Source organism: Narcine bancroftii, chromosome 13, assembly GCF_036971445.1.
Source record: "Narcine bancroftii isolate sNarBan1 chromosome 13, sNarBan1.hap1, whole genome shotgun sequence".
NCBI lineage: Eukaryota > Metazoa > Chordata > Chondrichthyes > Torpediniformes > Narcinidae > Narcine > Narcine bancroftii.
Window position 1 is genome coordinate 59,343,156 of NC_091481.1, and position 14,034 is coordinate 59,357,189.

Here is a 14,034-nt window from a genome sequence, read left to right on the forward strand (position 1 = left end):
CTGTATAGCATAGGAACACCCTGTATAGGAGGACCACCCTGAATAGCATAGGAACACCATGTAAAGGAGGATCACCCTGTATAGGACCATCCTGTGTAGCATAAGAAAACCCTGTATAGGAGGACCACCCTGTATAGCATAGGAACACCCTGTATAGGAGGACCACCCTGAATAGCATAGGAACACCCTGTATAGGAGGACCACCCTGTATAGGACCACCCTGTATAGGAGGACCACCCTGAATAGCATAGGAACACCATGTATAGGAGGATCACCCTGTATAGGACCATCCTGTGTAGCATAAGAAAACCCTGTATAGGAGGACCACCCTGTATAGCATAGGAACACCCTGTATAGGAGGACCACCCTGAATAGCATAGGAACACCATGTAAAGGAGGATCACCCTGTATAGGACCATCCTGTGTAGCATAAGAAAACCCTGTATAGGAGGACCACCCTGTATAGCATAGGAACACCCTGTATAGGAGGACCACCCTGAATAGCATAGGAACACCCTGTATTGGAGGACCACCCTGTATAGGACCACCCTGTATAGCATAAGAAAACCCTGTATACGAGGACCACCCTGTATAGCATAGGAACACCCTGTATAGGAGGACCACCCTGAATAGCATAGGAACACCCTGTATTGGAGGACCACCCTGTATAGGACCACCCTGTATAGCATAAGAAAACCCTGTATAGGAGGACCACCCAGTATAGGCCACCCTGTCTAGCATAAGAACACCCAGTATAGGAGCACCACCCTGAATAGCATAGGAACATCCTGTATAGGAGGACCACCCTGTATAGCATAGGAACACCCTGTATAGGAGGACTCCCTGAATAGCATAGGAACACCCTGTATAGGAGGGCGCGGAGGTTCTTAATGAAATCCAGAGAAGTCGATATTAATGCCATCTGGTTGGAGGGCGCCCAGTTGGAAGATGAGGCGCTGTTTCTCAAATTTATGGGTGGTCTCAGACTAGCAGTACATGAGACCTTGGACCATGAGATATGTTGGCAAGGGAATGGGATGGAGAATTAAAATGGGTGGACTCTGGGAGATCCACTCTCTATGATGACCTCATCTGGCCCTTGCTGTTGATAAGTAGATGGTGTTAAAAGCAAAACGCAATATTTAAAAAAATGATCATTGAAAGGTTTTTGAATTTTATTTGGCTATTTTAAAATAAACTACTGTCAGCTCCTGTAACAAGCTGTTTAAAGCCTGGACAGAGCCAACAGCTGTCAGACCGGGTGGATGGACTCTGCGGAGGAGTGCTGAGACTTCACGAACAATTAACGGGGAATGTGCGAGATTGCAAAGCAGTTGGGAAGAAGATGATGGCAACGTTGAGACTTCATCATCAAGGTAACAATGTTAGACCCTTTGTACAGGACGACATGGATTTTAAGGGTGAAATTTTTGTTTCAGATCGTCCTGTACAATGACATATACGGTAGATTTCTGATTTATTGTCAGAGTATATTCATGACAAATAAATGTAAGCAAACTGACTGCAATAGAGAGGAAAAAAGTAAAATTCCTTAAATAATCTCTGATTGAGTTTGTGGTTGAGGAGTCTGATGATGGAGGGGGAGCAGCAGCTCCTGAACCTGGTGGTTCAAGTCTTGTGGCACCAGTACCTCTTTCCTGTTGGCAGCAGCGAGAACTGGATGGTGTGGATCCTTGATGATTGCAGGTGCTCTCTGATGGCAGCGTTCCCTGTAGATGTTCTTGATGGTGGGGAGGGTTTTGCCTGTGACATCCTGAGCTGTGTTCACTATTCCTTGCAGGGTTTTGCGCTCAGGTATATTCTTGTCCCCATACCAGACTTGTGATGCAGGCGGTCAGCATTCCAGACTTCTGTAGAAATTTGCCAGGGTTTCTGATGTCATACCAAACCTTCATAAACTCCTGAGGAAGTCGAGGCCTTACTCAACGGGACAAGCAACCATCCAGGGAAATATATGGCCAGTGTTGGAACCAAGGGGTTAAGTAATCATGGAAAATATGCCTATGCAATATTCATTATGTATTCATTAATCCATTACTATGTAACAATTTACTATTTACTTCAATTATATTGTTTAAGGGAAATATTAATGCAATTAAGTAACAGCCACAGTATGTAGAAAAGTTGGCTGATTGTCGTATGTGTAGAATTTTATGCCTCCAAATACAAAGAGAGAAAATACTTTCTTCCCCAAGGTTACACTAAAACAACAGAATGTTCTGGCCTTGGAGATTAAGACGGGAGGGCTACACCATAGATAATTGCAGAGCAAGAAATTGCTTGGGATAAATCTTGGGCAAGGAGCCTATCAAAGAAAGCCAACTCTTGTTCAGTGTAACAATGTTGATCTATATAAACAGAAGAGACTGGACAGTGGGAGTCAGTTTTGGGGAATAGCTCACCGAGCAGGTGACCTATGAACTAACGACTGAACCAGAGCTCTGTTAAGCTTTATTCTTGTGCTATGTAATAAACTTATTGTGAAACCGAATACCTTCTCTATCACTTCATTCAACGAGCATGCTGGACTCAGACGACACATAGATCAAATTGAGGGGAGGGTAAAGCCAGAGTCCGACACCAGTCAACATTTTTGGACTGAATATTTATACTGAAAGTGGCTATTCTTTCTCCACTATTTTGAATGAAACGTTAGCACTTGTCTGTTTCAGGCCGCCATTTTGGTCCTGATGCAGTTTCTCAACTGGAAACGTCAACCATTCCCTTACTCTCTTCAGATGTTGCTTTATCTGGCAGGTTCACCAGGTGAATTGTTTTTTTAAAATTTTGCTCCAAATTTACATTCTTCCTGTTACAAATGATGGAATCACAGACATGAATGAGAAAGTGTACAGGAGGGAAATAGATCACTTCATTGAGTGGCATCACACCCAGAACCTTGCACTCAACATTAGCAAAACCAAGGAGATGATTTTGTGGTCTTCAGGAGGAAGTCAGGAAAACATGCACCAGTCCTATAATCAAGGTTGTCAGCTGCGGAGTGGGTCAAGGATCTCCAAGGATATGTCCTGGAGCCCCTGTGTCAATGCAGTCAATAAGAAGGCTTGCCAGCAACTGTACTTTGTGAGGAGATTGAGTATGCCACTGAAGATTCTTGAAAAACCACTAGAGGTGTACTGTGGAGAGCAGTCTGATTTGGTAGATTTAGTGCGGAGGTGCCAACGCTCAGGACAGGAAAAAAATTCTAGAGGGTTGTTAACTCAGCCTGCGACACCATGGGCACCAGTCTTCACTCTATCGAGGACATCTTGAGAAACCAGCCTCTATCCTCAAGGCCCCCCACCACCCATCACTCTGCTACCATTGGGAAAAATGTACAGGAGCTCGAAGACGAGTACTCAACGACACAAGGACAGCTTCTTCTCCGCTGCCATCAGATTCCTGAATGAACAATGACCCAAAACCTCTGCTTTACCTTGACTTTTCCTTCCACTATTTTTAAGGTTTGAATTTATTTTGGAAGGTGATTTACGAGGTGATTAAGGGTTGGCACGGTTAGCCCAACTCTGTTACAACGCCAGCTATCGGGACCAGGGTTCGAATCTGGCGCTGTTTGTACGTTCCCCCTTGTGATCTGTGTGGGTTTTCCCCAGGGGCTCCAGTTTCCTCCCACCCTTCAAAACGTACTGGAGGTTGTAGGTGAATTGGGTGTGATTGGGTGGCATGGAAATGGCCTGTTATTGTGCTGTGTATCTAAACTTATAAAAAAATTAAATATAAAAGTTTGAACTGTGATGTTGCTGCAAAGCAATGAATTTTGTGACATGTTCACGACAATAAATTCTGATTCTGATCCTCTCTGCTTTGGGAATGGGGTGAAGCTCCATCTTCACAATTCAAGGAAAGCGGGTAAGGAAAGGGGTGGCCAAACGATTTTGGTTGTGGGGCACATACATAAAATTATCAGGAGTCACGGGCCAAACAATTTTAAGCCGGCGTTTTCAACCCATCACACTGCACGATGAACGTGCTTTTAGACCAGAAAACCCCCATATCATTGAAAATTCATTTTCTAGCAAAATAACCACTGCTGAACAGTTTAACTGTTGACATGACCATAGTTTATTGAGGTGCACATATTACAGTAGTCATCTCTGTTTCTGCTGCTCTTTAATGAATATAATAAAACTCTTTTAAAATTCTCATTCAAAAACCAGTGCAAAATAAAAATCTGGGTACAAAATAAGAACAGAAGATCAAGAAAGGGACCGGGCCGTCTCTGACATTCCTCTACAACTCTCAGTGAGTACAGTTCGTGGCCCAAGTGTTCACCTTAATGATTATAATGCAATGTGTAAATCTGCTTGTGGGCTATTAAAGTTAACAGATTCCTTGCAAATCCAACAAATGCTTGACTTCTGTGAAATGGAATTCATTGAAATATTCGGCACCTCTCTTGCAATTACTGAGGTAAACAGGTTTTTTTTAACTGAGGTAAATGTTTGCATCGGTAAAACACAGGATTCTGTTGACACCGTGGTGAGGTGAAAAAACACATAAATGTCGGAGAAACTCAGCAGGTCAAACAGTGCCTTTATGTAGCATATGAGTTTTTCCAGCATTTGTGTGTTTAAACATGTGCATTGATGAGTGTTGGTCTAGGAGCAACATCTAGTGTTGAAACTAAGAAGTGCAATGTACATACAGTGCGATTTATTGTTAGAAGTTGTGTTTTAAAGGGCAATATTCATTTTAGTTTAAAAATTCTTCCTGGGCCATTTAAAAATGGCAATGGGTCACAGTTGGCCCAGGGCCATCACTTGGCCACCCCCTGAGGAGGGTATGGCTTCAATTTCAGATTTATTGTCAGATTATCCAACTGCACAAAAACCAACAAGGTCGGGTCAGATACAGCAATGAGCTCTCTGAACCCTTCTCCATTAACAATGGCGTGAAGCAAGGCTGTGTTCTCGCACCAACCCTCTTTTCAATCTTCTTCAGCATGATGCTGAACCAAGCCATGAAAGACCCCAACAATGAAGACGCTGTTTACATCCGGTACCGCACGGATGGCAGTCTCTTCAATCTGAGGCGCCTGCAAGCTCACACCAAGACACAAGAGAAACTTGTCCGTGAACTACTCTTTGCAGATGATGCCGCTTTAGTTGCCCATTCAGAGCCAGTTCTTCAGCGCTTGACGTCCTGCTTTGCGGAAACTGCCAAAATGTTTGGCCTGGAAGTCAGCCTGAAGAAAACTGAGGTCCTCCATCAGCCAGCTCCCCACCATGACTACCAGCCCCCCCACATCTCCATCGGGCACACAAAACTCAAAACGGTCAACCAGTTTACCTATCTCGGCTGCACCATTTCATCAGATGCAAGGATCGACAATGAGATAGACAACAGACTCGCCAAGGCAAATAGCGCCTTTGGAAGACTACACAAAAGAGTCTGGAAAAACAACCAACTGAAAAACCTCACAAAGATAAGCGTATACAGAGCCGTTGTCATACCCACACTCCTGTTCGGCTCCGAATCATGGGTCCTCTACCGGCACCACCTACGGCTCCTAGAACGCTTCCACCAGCGTTGTCTCCGCTCCACCCTCAACATCCATTGGAGCGCTCACACCCCTAACGTCGAGGTACTCGAGATGGCAGAGGTCGACAGCATCGAGTCCACGCTGCTGAAGATCCAGCTGCGCTGGATGGGTCACGTCTCCAGAATGGAGGACCATCGCCTTCCCAAGATCGTATTATATGGCGAGCTCTCCACTGGCCACCGTGACAGAGGTGCACCAAAGAAAAGGTAGAAGGACTGCCTAAAGAAATCTCTTGGTGCCTGCCACATTGACCACCGCCAGTGGGCTGATAACGCCTCAAACCGTGCATCTTGGCGCCTCACAGTTTGGCGGGCAGCAGCCTCCTTTGAAGAAGACCGCAGAGCCCACCTCACTGACAAAAGGCAAAGGAGGAAAAACCCAACACCCAACCCCAACCAACCAATTTTCCCTTGCAACCGCTGCAATCGTGTCTGCCTGTCCCGCATCGGACTGGTCAGCCACAAACGAGCCTGCAGCTGACGTGGACTTTTTACCCCCTCCATAAATCTTCGTCCGCGAAGCCAAGCCAAAGAAGAAGACATACATGATATTGCATACAACCCTGAGATTCCCTTCCCTGCGGGCGCGTAAGAATTGGTAGTGGAAAAAAAAAGCTGTACACAGAGTAAACATTTAAACAAACAAAGAACTTCAAAAAGACAATGAAATCAAACAAATTGACTGTGCAAAAAAAAAGAAAATCAATATAGTGCACAAGTAAGAGTCCTTAAATGAGTCCCTGATTGAGGAGTCTGATGGTGGAGGGGTAGCCGCTGTTCCTGAACCTGGTGGTGGAAGTCTTGTAACACCGATACCTCTCTCCTGATGGCAGCAGCGAGAACAGACCGTGTGCTGGGTGGTGTGGATCTTTGACAATTGCTGTTATTCTCTGATGGCAGTGTTCCCTGTAGATGTTCTCGATGGTGGGGAGGGTTTTGCCTGTGATGACCTGGGCTGTGCCTACTACCTTTTTCTGGGCTTTACACTCAAGCATATTGGTGTCCCCATATCAGACTGTGATGCAGCCGGATGGCACTCTTTCCACCACACCTCTGTAGAGATTTGCCAGGGTTTCTGATGTCATACAAAACCTCCACAAACTCCTGAGGAAGTAGAGGCACTGACGTGCTTTCTTCGTGATGCCATTGGTGTGTTCAGTCCAGGAAATATCCTTTGAGATCATGACTCCCAAGAACTTAAATGTGCTCACCCTCTCCACCTCTGATCCCCCAGTGATCACTGGATTGTGTACCTCTGGCTGTCCTTTCCTGAAGTCAACAATCAGCTCCTTAGTTTTGGTGACATTGAGTACGAGGTTGTTGTTGGTGCAGCATTCAGCCAAGTTTCCGATCTCCATCCTGTAGGCTGACTCATCCCCTCCCTTTATACAACCCATTTTAATAATGACTTTACAATAATAATCCACATTGCCCATTAGCCAGTATTGAATTGCTCGTAGACCCATGGACCGATAAGCACGAGTAGAAGATGGAATATTAGGGTGGAGATATGGGTGGAGATATCAATAGCTAATGAGAGGTTTATGAAAATCCATTTTGGGGAAATTGGTCTCAATGTGACAGCTCTCTGCCCCCTGGCTGACTTTACATCCAAAACAAAAATCTTCTTTAAACCATAGCAATCACAACTTAGGTGAAATACTGATAATTTAGTAGTTTCTCTGAAGTGGTCTTTCCTCGTTGTGAACTGCAACGAGCTGCATGTAGCTGGTGGTGTTGCCACATTCATTGTTCAAAGCAATCAAGACGCCTGTGTGACCGTGCAAAGTAACCATTGGAGAGACAATTTCACTCGTCTCCTGTGGCACGGATGTGCGTCTCAGCACTGGCTGCAGAGGGCAGCAGCCGTACAAAGCATGAGGCGCCTCTCTGGTTCGTGATCTCGAGGAGTGGACGGAAAATTGGGAGGGGGGGGAAGATGGGCTGGTTTTCGTTTTGCTAGCGAGGTAATTTAATGATGGTACATTGAGTTCTACGAGGATGTGGGGGGGGTGGTGAGGGATAAATACAGACTTTGTATGTTACATGAATGTTAAAAAAAGGATTATAATGTTTGTTTGACGAGACTATGAAAATTAAAATAAAATATTCAAAAATAAATTCAAATTGAGCTGTGAGTATACTCAGTCCTGGAAGAATTTCAGTGTTGAATAATCAAACCGTGAAACTCAGTTGTTCGCTAACCTGATACCTTCATACCTTGATGAAGGGCTCAAGCCCGAAACATTGGTTATGTATCTTTATCTTTGCTACATAAAGTACCCTGACCTGCTGTTTCTCCACCTTTTGTGTATTTACTATGTTCCCGAATCGTTAGTCTCAGCATCGAGTCCACGCTGCTGAAGATCCAGCTGCGCTGGGTGGGTCACGTCTCCAGAATGGAGGACCATCGCCTTCCCAAGATCGTGTTATATGGCAAGCTCTCCACTGGCCACCGTGACAGAGGTGCACCAAAGAAAAGGTAGAAGGACTGCCTAAAGAAATCTCTTGGTGCCTGCCACATTGACCACCGCCAGTGGGCTGATATTGCCTCAAACCGTGCATCTTGGCACCTCACAGTTTGGCGGGCAGCAACCTCCTTTGAAGAAGACCGCAGAGCCCACCTCACTGACAAAAGGCAAAGGAGGAAAAACCCAACAATCAACTCCAACCAACCAATTTACCCCTGCAACCGCTGCAACCGTGTCTGCCTGTCCCGCATCGGACTTGTCAGCCACAAACGAGCCTGCAGCTGACGTGGACATTTACCCCCTCCATAAATCTTTGTTCGCGAAGCCAAGCCAAAGAAGGAGTCTCAGTATAGATTTAGATAGAAGGCTCTTCTCCTGATTAGTCCTTGAAACAACTTCCAATTTATTCCCTGTGTTGTGCTTTTACTGAAGTTGAATTTTTCATTGTCTCTTCCCCATTGATGTTGAATCTGCTTCGATCATCTTTCAGGTGGTGCATTCCCAATCATCATATGCGACATTAAAAATTAATTTGCCCCTCCCTTCCCACTCATGATCCTTTAATGTTTATGTTGGTAGTTCTTAGATCTAAACGTGACATCTGGCTTTAGTCATTCTCTTGGATTAGATGGTGACCGACTCCCTAATAGTTAAAACTCTGTATTCATGCGGTCCAGAGGGAAAGGTATTGGGGTGAAAACACTGAAGTGTAAATGCTGGAGGGACTTCGCAAAAGAAAGAAAAGGACAGTCAATGTTTCTATTAGATTATTTTAGGTATACAGCACTGTAACGGGCCGTTTTAGCCCCAAGAGTTTGTGCCATGCAAATTACACCCCATTAATCTACACCCTGGAATGTTTTGAAGGGTGGGAGGAAACCGGAGCTCCCGGGGAGAACCCACGCAGATATGGGGAGAACGTACAAACTCCTTACAGACTGCGTGGGATTTGAAGCCCGGTCCTGATTGCTGGCGCTGAAAAGGTGTTACGCTAACCGCTACGCCAACCATTCCGCCCTCTGTCAGAATCCTTTATTGAGACTATAAAGGATGCCGACCTGAATCGTAGACTGACCCTTTCTCCCCATGGATGCTGCCTGACCCATTGAGTCCCTCCAGCCTTTTGTTGTCCACTCAAGATTCCAGCATCTGGGATGGACGTGTTCCACCGTATCATAACCTCAGCTGTGGCTTCATTGTGGGAAGTGCTTGCAACCATTCTGTCATCTTGCCAGCAGTCTCAGCAATGGCCATTTCATTTCAGAAGGGAGGTCAGTCATGAGCAAATATTGTTGGATATTTATACCAATGAAGGTCAAGTGTGATGCCAAGAAAACAGGATCAGATTTGACCAAAATGATGCTTGTCATGTGGTTACTGTTGATGGCCACTTAGTTGGTCAGAAAGCCTTCCATTAATCTTACCTGTGGGAAGGAAGTCCCTTCTGATGAACCTTTTTCAAAAGATCTCTGAACTGAGACCATCACAGGCAAAACCTTCCCCACCATCGCGAACATCTACAGAGAACACTACGGTCAGATCCACACCACCCAGCACATGCTCTATTCTATTAATATCATCAGGAAAGAGGCCACAAGTCTCACACCACCAGGTTCGGGATCAGCTGCTCCCCCTCCACCATCAGTCTCCTCAACAAACTCACTCAGGGGCTCATTTACGGACTCTTACTTGTGCACTTTATTGATTTTTCTCTCTCTCTGTATTGCACAGTTTGTTTTCATTTCTTTATTTGCTTCCATCTTTGTGAATCTTCTTGTGTGCAATTTTTTTTACACTGCCAATTGATGGTGGTTCTCTTCAAAACACTTGAGAATGAAAATACAACTTTAGCGTTAAAGGAAGGGGCTGATTTGATGGAGGGGGGATGTTGTTCCACAGTTTTGGAGATGCTCTCACGAAGGCGCCATCTCCCCTGAGTTTGCGATTTGAGCACGGAACAAGCAAATGCCCTAAATTGGCCGATCTGAGGGGTTTCGGAGTGGAGTAGGGCGTTAGGAGATCGGTGATGTAGGAGGGGGGCGAGACCATTGACGACTTTGTAAACAAACTGGTGAACTTTAAAATCTATTCTGAGCCGTACTGGGAGGCGGGAATAGGGGAGATACCGTCCCTCTTCTTGGCTCCTTTCAGGGGCCTTGATGCAGCATTCTGAACCAGTCGCAGATGGAATAATGATGACTAACTAATTGCCGTTGAGAGAGTTAGAGTAGTCTAAACAGAAAAAAATGAGGGCTAAGATAACTTCCTCAAAGTCTTTCAGTTACAGGAATGATTTGATTTTTGGCAACCCTGCAGAACTGGATAAAGCTAGCTTTTACGAATGAATTGACTTGTTTGTCAAACTTGAAAGTGGGATCAAGGGATATGACGTGTGGTTTCTTGAGAGTGGATAAGTCACCAAGAGTATTGGACATACTTTTGGTGGAGGTGAAAAAGCTGAAGATACAGTTGCCCATTGAAATAACTGTCCATTTTGCCCCTGTCATAGATGGTTCTCCCATGATCACCCTGTCAACATGTTTAGGATGTTGTATTCCCAGCAAGTAGTTCTTTACCCTCTAAACTCTGGCAGTTAGCCCAATGCAGTCAGAGCATCAGTGACTGGGACTGGGGTTTGAATCCTGCGCTGTCAGTCTGTATGTTCTTCCCATGTCTGCGGGGGTGTAATTGGGTGGCATGGTCTCGCGGAAATGGAAATCTCAGGGTTGTATGTGGTGTCATGTATGTGCTCTGACAATAAATCTGAACTTTGAACTTACCCTGTGATAGTGAGGTATATGTTTGAGGAGAGCTCATTAATATCAAGCATCCTTCACTGGAGAAATAATTAAAGCAAATCATATTTGTGTCGGGAACGTGGTCTGCTTATGTTTTTATTTTTATATTTAGACATACAGCACAGTAACAGGCCCTTCCGGCCCATGAGTCCATGCCGCCCAATTATACCCCCAGTACATTTTGAAGGGTGGGAGAAAAACCAGAGCACCAGGAGGAAACCCACCCAGAGACGGGGAGAACATGCAGGCAGACAGTGCAGGATTTGAACTCCATTCCCAGTAACTGATGATGTAACAGTCTGTCGCAAACCACTACGCTAACCATAGAGTTTAGAGGGTAAAGCTTTTTCCAGCTCCACACAATTCCTGTCACTGAAAGACCACGAGAAAGTTATCCACGCCCATATTTTCTTCCGTTTTGACTACTCTAACTGTCTATACATGGGAATTAGTCAGTCGTCATTATCCCAGCTGTAACTGCAACCAAGAAGAGGGACCATATCACCCCTATTCTCACCTCCCTTCACTGGTTGCTAGTAAGCCATCAGTGGATTCACCAACATCACTGATCTCCCAATGCCCCACTCCACTTCAAGACTCCTCAGATCAGCCAATTTAGGGCGCTTGGTTGTTCTGCGCTCAAATCGCGAACTCTTAAACTTTGTGAAATCCGCATTATTCATTGGCATTGCTTCACTTTTATTTGCGTTGATCTTGTACCCCGATATTTCTCCATAGTCCTTCAATTTCTTATGTAATTCTTTTATTGATAATTCTGGTTCTGTTAAGTATACTCCCAAGATCGTGTTATATGGCGAGCTCTCCACTGGCCACCATGACAGAGCTGCACCAAAGAAAAGGTACAAGGACTGCCTAAAGAAATCTCTTGGTGCCTGCCACATTGACCACCGCCAGTGGGCTGATATCGCCTCAAACCGTGCATCTTGGCGCCTCACAGTTTGGCGGGCAGCAACCTCCTTTGAAGAAGACCGCAGAGCACACCTCACTGACAAAAGGCAAAGGAGGAAAAACCCAACACCCAACCCCAACCAACCAATTTTCCCCTGCAACCGCTGCAACCGTGTCTGCCTGTCCCGCATCGGACTTGTCAGCCACAAACGAGCCTGCAGCTGACGTGGACATTTACCCCTTCCATAAATCTTCATCCACGAAGCCAAGCCAAAGAAAGAAAAGAAGAAGAAGAAGTATGCTATGATGCTATCTGCAAATAGACTGATTTTATATTCCTTCTTTTTTATTTTTATCCTTTTTATTTTATTTTCTGTTCTTATCAGTTCTGCCAAGGGTTCTATAGCTAACACGAACAGTGAGGGAGATAGTGGACATCCCTGCCTAGTTGACCTGCTTAATTTAAATTGGTTGAATATATATCCATTTACTGTCACCTTCGCCAATGGTCCCTTATATAATGCTTTAATCCAATTAATATATTTCTATGGTTGGTTGAACCTCTGTAGTACTTTGAATAAATAATTCCATTCTACCCTGTCAAAGGCTTTCTCTGCGTCTAAAGCAACCGCCACTGTTGGCATCTTATTTCCTTGTACTGCATGGATTAAGTTAATGAACTTACAGATATTGTCCGTTGTTCGTCTTTTCTTAATAAATCAAGTTTGATCTAGTTTTACTATTTTTGGTACACAGTCGGCCAATCTGTTTGCTAATAGGTTAGCTATTATTTTATAATCTGAGTTAAGTAGAGATATTGGTCTATACAATGCTGGTGTTAGTGGATCTTTCCCCGTCTTTGGTATTACTGTAATTATTGCTGTTTTACATGAATCTGACATGTTTTGTGTTTCTTCAATCTGGTTCATTACTTCCAGGAGAGGAGAAATTAATAAGTCTAAATGTTTTATAGAATTCTATTGGCCGTCCGTCCACTCCAGGTGTTTTATTGTTTGGTAGCTTTTTTAATATATCCTGTATTTCCTCTATTTCAAATGGTTATAACAATTTGTTTTGCTCCTCTTCTTGCAATTTCAGTAGTTCAATTTTAGCTAGAAACTCATTTATTTTGTCTTCTTTCCCTTCATTCTCAGTTCGGTATAATTGCTTGTAGAATTCAGTGAAGTTTTCATTGATCTCTGTTGGGTTATATGTAATTTGTTTGTCCTTTTTCCTTGATGCCAATACCGTTCTTTTAGCTTGTTCTGTTTTAAGCTGCCAAGCCAGAATTTTGTGGGTTTTTTTCTCCTAGCTCATAATATTTCTGCTTTATTTTCATTATGTTCTTCTCCACCTTATACGTTTGGAGTGTTTTGTATTTTATTTTTTTGTCTGCCAATTCTCTTCTTTTTGTTGTATCTTCCCTTGTTGTTAGTTCTTTTTCTGTACTTACTATTTCCCTTTACAGCTGATCTATTTCCCAATTGTAGTCCTTCTTCATCTTAGTTACATAACTTATTATCTGCCCTCTGATGAAGGCTTTCATTGCATCCCATGATATAAATTTATCTTTCACTGATTCCGTATTTATTTCAAAGTACATTTTAATTTGGCGCTCAATGAATTCTCTAAAATCCTGTCTTTTAAGTAGCATGGAGTTTAATCTCCATCTATATGTTCTTGGTGAGATGTCCTCCAGTTCTATTGCTAATAACAGGGGTGTGTGATCAGATAACAATCTAGCTTTATATTCCGTTTTCCTAACTCTCCCTTGGATATGGGCTGACAACAGGAGCAGGTCAATCCTTGAGTATGTTTTATGTCTACTCGAATAATATGAATATTCCTTCTCCTTTGGGTGTTGTCTCCTCCATATATCCAAAAGTTGCATTTCCTGCATTGAATTTAACCATAAATTTGGCTACATTGTTCTTTCTGCTAGTCTTTTGTCCAGCTTTATCCATCTTTGAATCCAAATTAAGGTTAAAGTCCCCTCCTATCAATATATTCCCTTGCGCATCTACAATCTTCAAAAAGATATCTTGCATAAACTTTTGATCTTCTTCATTAGGTGCTATATATTGACCAAATTCCAGAATTCTGAATATATCTGACACTTTATCATTACATATCTCCTTGCTGGATCTATTATTTCCTCCTCTATTTTGATTTGTACATTTTTATTGATTAATATAGCTACACCTCTGGCTTTTGAGTTATATGATGCTGTCGTTACTTGCCCTACCCAGTCTCTCCTTAATTTCTTGTGTTCC